Genomic DNA, 8262 nt, shown 5'->3' with positions numbered 1-8262 from the left:
AAAATGTTCCAAATTTGGAACTAATCCCCTTCACACTTCTTAGTCCAATATCTTTGAAATGTCCTTACCAATTGAACTCTTTGAAGATATTTTTTTCTTGATTTTATCAAGTATATTCTTAGGTAACTTTTGTTACCTAAGATGTAATTAACTATAGGGGCTTGCCCTTATAGGAAGCTTTTCCCGAACCTATCATAATATAAACCCTATTTAATTCCTTATATTAAGTAGGGGAACTTGTCGGCCAATACATTGGTTTTGCAGACCAAACGGATGTCATAACTTTCTCTAGTTTATTTGATCGAGCCTCACCCTCAACTGTTGTGTTCATCCTTCGGGATAGATACAGGATTTGAGGTAAAGCGCTCTTTCATCTAAACTATGAAAATTATGGGGTCAGTTTGACTTCATCTTTTTCAAAACTAAAATTTTTTAAAAACGCACTTCCGAAGCGAGCAACGGGATTTCAATTCCGATGACTGACAGCTTCTTACGGGCAAACCCCACACCAAAAAAAGTGCCGACATGGGTTGACTCGGGTGGTCAGCCTAGGGCAACATAACCAACGGGTTCAGTCGAGCTAAGTTGGTTGACTGGACCAGAGTGATTAGTCGACCAGGTTGGGGCAGCCAGTTTGACTAAAGTGGTCAGTCGCTCTAGGCGGAGCAGCCGGTCGGATCAAAGTAGTCAGTCGCCCTTATCGGAGTGGCCAATCCAAACTAATTGTAATGTCGACCGGGTCAGGGCGATCGGTCATGACAAAGTACAGTATGTGAAATGCAATATATAAAATGAAAGTAATTGGCAAATAAATAGGCATATGGCTGAGGTGACTAGTAAAAACCAACAAATTTGCATATCATGGGTCCCACTGTGACACCACATACAAGGTATATATAACACTAACCAATTAAGAGGCATATGGTCGGGTCAACCATTATTATTCGACCAATTGAGTAATCTAGTGACAGACGATCAATTGAGTCGAAAATTGGCGGGTATCTCGTGTAGGAGACCAAATCCAAGAGCATACAAACATGCAATGCATTGTGCAAGATGCAATACACACCCATCATGAGGTAGAACATTATATGATGCAATTAATCACAATCAATAGCTAGCCAAACTCAACTAACGCTCTCATATAGACAGTTAGTTTTTTAACTTTTGGATATGTTGCATAGCCACCTCTAGATTTGATGAAGAATAGGGAGAACTTCATCCTATGATTTCTCATAGGAGAAGTTCTTTAGCATTTGTAGAACAAACTAAATAAAAAGCTTTTTCCTTCCTACAATCCCTCCTTGATCTTGTAGAATTGGTTAGCTACAAGCTTTTCTCATTCTTCAAGATCAGAATATTCCAACCCCTCTAAGGTTGGAAGCACCAATGCCATGGGAAATAGGGATTTCGACTCATTAGGATTTAGATCTAGGATTTATAACTAGAAGTCACTCAGATTCATAAAGGACTTGGCCACGAATGTGCTTTCTAACCAGGATTTCCACTAGAAAATCAACAACATATATCAAGCATTCTTTGCAAACATCCTAGGGTTGGCTAAGGAAGAAAATGCAAAGAGTTTTAGGAAATCTCACCTCTGTGGTGGTGATCAACATCCCAAGCTTGTGTCCCAGATGAAGCTCTCATAACAGTAGAAGAAATACCCACACAAGTCATTCCCCAAAGTAATGAGGAAGCTCTCCTCGCCAGAGCGATTGCTGGAAAAGTTTGTCAGAGTTGTGCTTCTCTAATGTATAGTGACATTCTTCGAGTTGAAGAGACCGTAAATTGTTGCCAAAGCAATCCTTCTCCTAAGAAAGGATGAGGCTTTCCTAGACAAATCCATCAGAAAGTTTGTCGGAAAGTTTTCTAGAGAAAAAAGGAAGAAGAAGATGTAGGAGAAGTTGGAATGAAACCTACTTGTTGGCCTTCTCGATGAAGAAGAATATGAGGGATGTTTCACCTCTTGACTTCCTCACTCTAAGCTCCAAGGAAAATCATAAAATCCTTGAGGAAGAAGATGTGCTCTCCCTTACTCTCTCATGCACTCAAAGCCTTAGCCCAAATCTGCGAAAGGTAGAGAATGAGTGTTGATAGAGGTGAATGAGGTGGAGACGTGAGGTTAAACCAACTTCCCCCATGCAAATCTTAAAAGTGCCCTTTAATTAAACAAAAAAATGGTTAATTAAGGGCATTTAGAACATGTTAAAAAGAGGTTAATCCTCCAATTTTTTAGAATCTCAAGGAGATCTCCCCAAGTTCAAGAAGTGTTTGCAAATTCAGCTCTAGGTGGCATGCTTCCATATGGTCTTCAAGCCAAATTTTGGAACCTAGGCGAGACAGTGTGGTCATGCTGGCTCTGGTGTGGTCATGCTGGCTCTGATGTAGTCATGCTGCTCTGCCCAAGGGGTCAGCGCTGTCACACCCAATTCCTGACATAATTACATCAGGCTGACTGTCTTACGACATGGCCACTCTGTGACAGCGCATATGGTCACAACAAAGGAAAAGAAGAAGCTTGTGTTTTAAGTCAGCCCCTTCAAACCTTGAGGAGGGTAGGCATGGACACACCAAACCCTTAAGGGTCACTTTTCGCTCTGAAATTCCATCAATCGCACTCCATAAAATGGAAAGCTCTCAATGACCGGATCTGACCACAAAGGCCTCAGAATGATTGTTCAGCTTGCTTTAGAATGGGGAACCACCACAGATTAATGGTAGTCAATATATGGCATGATCAGCATGAGGTAAACCCTAGTCCTGAGACAGTGCATCTGGTAACATCTCGACAGACACCTTGAGCTATGGGAGGGCACACGTGATCATTGAATGCTCCCACAACATCACAATGGCATCCAGTACTTGTGACATCAAAAATCGATGCCAACAGAAACTTTAGTGTGTAGAGAGGGTGCTAACTGTGTGCATCTAGTTAGTGCACTTGAGGTAAATGTGCCCTGGTAGCAAGCACTGTTGTTGGTTGTATAACTTCACATAAAAATTAGAAGTTCTCATTTTAATCCTCATCCATTCTTTGTACACTATTTTCAAGAGATGCAAAGCATGTTCATTCTCTAGTTGGGTGCTGTGTATCATTAGAAATGAAGAAGGAACACATTTACAACAACAATGCTTATGTTTTAATGATGATTATTAGTGTGAGAAGCTTGTGTTTTAAGTTTATTATTCATTAAAAAAGTTTACACTTTTATAGAATTGACTCTATTTCCCACATACAGTGTCAAATTTTTATGTACCTAAAGATTTGCAGTAGTAGAGTAGTAGTTTAATATATTAACGTTGTATGAAGATACAAAACACACACATATAAAAGAAAAGTATTAGGATGAGATAACAATAATTTTTATATGAAGAACCCCTAAAAAGACAAAAAATCATAGGGTCTAACCCAACAGTACATAGGTCCACTTTTCTCTTGAATTGGAAAAGATGAATTACAAAGTTGATAATCACATATGCACAATAGTAATTTAGTTATAATAATCATAATTAGGCTACAACAAATGCGTTTCTTGGCTATAATATAAATAGTTGGCCACAAAAGTTGTAATTGCTTGTTATTAAAGCAGTAGTTCATCATAAATGATAAAGTTGATGGTTGCAAGAGTTGGAGTTGGTCACCGAGACCAAAGTTGAAAGTTACAACAGTAGTAAATTGTTATAAATGACATAGTTAATTGTTGGAAAAGAAGTAGTTGGTCATAAATGCTATATTCAGTGGTTGTAATAGGGTTTATTGACCATAAAGCTGTAGTTGGAAGCTATAACAATGGTAGGTTTCCACCAAAGTCGTAGTTGGTGGGTGCAAGAGTAACGATCAGTCATAAAGGCCATTGTATGGCTACAACGGTTGCAAACAGTGGTTAATGGTTATTAGTTTTTTAATGGCGGCTTGTGATGATGATGAGCTGAGGTCGATGGTGATCGACGACTACAAAAGCCAGCGATTACTCATCCTGTCATTTTTAAAAGAGGCTCTAAAATTTTACTTCTTCTCTTCTCCTCCTCAACCCTCAAGTGAAGAGATGAGGCATATTTATAGCCCTTTAGTGAAAGGTATTTTGGTATTTTGGTGTGTAACTTCCCCAATGACTTGATCAAATAGTCCATGTTGATCTCCCTTGAGCATAGATGATATTTTAAAGATTTGAGTGCTTTAATGACATCAAAATTGAGTGATCTTAGTCTTATTGGATTCCTCACATAGAGATGCTCAATTCAACTATAAATACGTCAAATTTAGAAACTTTTTGACCATTCAAATAACGATTTGAAGGCTCCAAATGTGCTTCAATGGCTTGATCTAGGCTTGATTGAATCCAAATTGAGTTAATTTTGGTATTATTGGGTTTGTTTTAATGAGATTGTCAATTTGACTATTGTCATGACCCGACCCAGGATTTAAATTAACCAAGATAAAAATGGACGGTCGGATGGTAGAAATCAATTCCCTATTATTTTATATCTATCACTAACAATTTAATATTCAAATATTTATAAAAGAGCTGCTAAAGAAATCAATTAAAATTAACAAGTAGAAATGTGTATTTTTCTAGTTGTTGTTCTCGTCTTCTATACACATTTGATCCTCTTCTGTTTCATCTTATTCAAATGATTGAAATATATAAATAATATTAAAGAAACATAATGAGTTATCCAAAAATAACCCAAGAGTCGTCACACTTTTATACTACAGAAACCAAAGAAAAATAACTTAATATGCATTTTGGTCTTTCATCTCTCTATAAGAAATCTTAAAATATGTTAGTCTTTCATAGTTTATAGAAAATCTTATATACGCTAGTATCAATGATCTTTTTTTCTAGATGAAAATACTTAATTCCTTTATATACATTTAATTTATTTTTATCTTTACTTTATACTCTTTACATACACTTCTATCTCCATAAGAATCACTGTGAATAATATCAAACACACTCTTGACTGATATTGCCCCATCAACTCTATTGGCACAACAGTTAGCGATTTAAATATCACAATTGTCTAGAATGTAAAAACTCTCACCTGCCTCATGACCGATATTATCCCGTTGACACAATTGTTAGCAATATAAACATCATAGTTGCCTGAGAAAGTAAGGTCTAGTCTACTTTAGTCGTTATTATCCCGTCAGCACAGCGTTTAGCTATCTAACCATCATAATTTTCTGGGTTGGTTGAAAACACTACGCACGCCGATACACTGGCATCCCCTCCCTGTACCAATAGGGGATGAACTCCTCTGAAGATGTACATACCAACATTCATATATAAGCTATTTCATATTTTATAACATACATTATTCTAATACATCTTTATGCATCTAATAACATACATATATACTCTTACTCTGTTGTGCAACTATCCATCATAAATAACTCTCATATCATGCATATCTCTATCTAATACATATCTATTACTTATATTATGCAAATCATTTTATATTGTGTTTGTCATGCATATCTTTCATATCATGCCTATCTTGCACATCATGTATCATACATATCATACATCTCATATATATCTTTCATGCTTAACTTGTATATATTTTTTGTCATGCATAGATCATGTATATATTTTATCTCATAATATGAATAATTTAATTTAATTAGAGCATACATAGAGTCAAACATATATTCTGAATAAAGAAGATTACCAAAATTTTAAAATGTAATTGCTTAGCTCTGTTGCAACGCTAAATAATATTTATATTAATTTTAATGACTCATAAAACCTAATATTAAACTTTAAGATTTGAATAATTTCTGTTAATTGAATTATTCTTCTTAGCTTAGGATTAATTTACCCGAATTTTACGGAACCATCCTACAAATAGCTTTCACATGATTGCCTTGAACTCGCCGCCTCGGATAAACAACCTCAACTAGGCTTCTCGACATAAGTTAATCTTTCCGAAGCTATCAAATATTCTTCTCTCTTCTTTTTATTTCCTCAATCTTCCCTTCCTCTTTGTTGGTTTTGTGCTAAAACCTCTACGAAGACTCGCAAACCACTTACAACATTTCCATCACAAGTTTGACACATCTAACGACTACTGAAAACAAGCAATGCATGAAAAACGAGACAAGCCTCAATGGAAGCAAGAGGAAGAAAATAAAAATCTCACGTATCACTAAAATCAGTTTATCACTTACCAGTTTTTCTCTAGAGCCCTTAACCGGGGTCTGCAGCTTTTTAGGTGGTTGCTTGGTCGCTTACCGCTAGGTCGCTAGCAGAACTCCTTACCGAGTCACTGCAGTTGCAATCATAGCTTCTGTCGAACAAAATCTAAAGGGGGAGAGGAGTATCCAAAGAGGAGAGGAGGTTTCAAGAGCTTTGATATGGAGGATTACCCTATTCGACTCTTTTAACACATGAGTTAAGTCGGTTGGGAATAGCAACGACAGGATTAGGGAAAGTAATTAAGGATTTAACTTAAGTTAATTAATGCAAATAAATTTATAACTTCAGGTTTTTATATCATTTAATTCATTCATAACATATATATAATCAAATTGATCGATTTCAGACGTAGAATTTTATAAAATTGATTTGACTGAAATCTGACGATTCCAAAATTTGGGATATATTTTAAGTTGCAAAAAAAAAATTAAAAAAACTAATTATTACAATAAGCTTACAGAAAAAAGGACCCACATGATCTTAAATTTAAATTTGGAAGATCATTCAAAAAGAAATTCATCGAGATTAGTGTTTGATAAAAATTTATCGACGACACTTAATCAAATCACTTCTTCAAATAATAAGAACCTTGGATATGAGTAGTTGATTATCTATATCAATTTTGAAAATGAAGATATTTAAGGTAAATAGCATTCAAGCTTCATTGTCATGTTTAATGAAAAATTTAAAATTGAAGTTTACTTTAGATTGTGTAGGAGAAATATCTCCACATTGAGGATTAAGAGTACAATTAAACAATAATTTATATTAAAATCTAATTATGTGAAGAGTTAATCTCTTAAATGAAGGAGATTGAAATGGATTTGATAGAATAAAATTATGATTTCCCATCCTAGTAGAATATCATTATCAAACAATTCTTAGTAGAGTTTAGTTGGAGAAAATTGACATTGAATAATAATATAATCAACTAACTCGAATATTAAAACTATTCGTCAACGCATAAGCAACAATATTATATAAATTATATTTAAATATTGTGGTACAACCTCAATTATTTTCTTAACATTATTTCTATTAGAGAGTATGTTTCATATATCACACCAATAGACGCCCGGAGTCCAGGCGTAAGCCGCTTCCGGACAACGAACGCGATGCTTGGGATGCACGGGCAATGTTTTTTTTTTCCCTCCTCTGTATCGCGTTCGTTGTCCGGACGAAACTTCGGACGAAATATCTTTTCCACCAACAGAGAGACAATTTTCTTCATCCAAATATATATGAGGACATGTTACATCATTTGAGTGATTTTAGGATAAAGTTGTATTTATTTATTTTTGACAAACAAATCATTATTTACCAAACGTGCAAGGCATTCAAATAAGCAAGATAATATAATATTGGAGGCAGATAAATTATTGGTATTAAAAATTTATTTTTCTATTTATAATATTTATTTGTTTTCGTCATCTTCAAATCCAAATATATATGAAATATAATTTCTATTATGGGTCAATTATGTGAAACGGCCTGATTTTGAAGAGTTGGCCAAGGACTCGACTCCAATGAGGATTCAGGATAGCATGGACTCTAAAAATAAAACAGTTAACACGAATCTTGAGATAGTCTAACAGTTGAGATAAAAAATAGATGATGAAAATAAATCAAAAATTGGTTATGAATGTAACTCTCATATTAAAGCAAAGACAAGCATGTAATTTAGACTTGGTTCATCTATCTTCTATAATTTATAAATAACGGAATCATACAATGTATGAGGGGAGGGGAGGGGCTTCTGACTATTTTTTGTCCCATCTTCTATAAGAAGATCTATCTCCTCAACTCTTATAAAATGGGTTAAAGAGGCCAAGGATACCTCAGTTTGCCCCTATAGGGCAAGTCTTTTTGTGTTATTTTATTTATTTTCCCTTATATGTCTCTTTATTTTTCTCCTTCAAGGTCTCTATCATTCTGATCCTTGGACACGTCTGACAAATTAAATTTGGATTCAGCATTCCAAATAATGCGATGAGCTCGAACCATCTTACCAACAAGAAGGGAAGCGACATGAAGGATGAGAAATACATCTCAAAGA

The sequence above is a fragment of the Phalaenopsis equestris genome, unplaced genomic scaffold (genome assembly GCF_001263595.1).
Source record: "Phalaenopsis equestris unplaced genomic scaffold, ASM126359v1 Scaffold000114, whole genome shotgun sequence".
In the NCBI taxonomy this organism is placed as follows: Eukaryota; Viridiplantae; Streptophyta; class Magnoliopsida; order Asparagales; family Orchidaceae; genus Phalaenopsis; species Phalaenopsis equestris.
Note: the sequence above shows the minus strand (reverse complement) of the source record.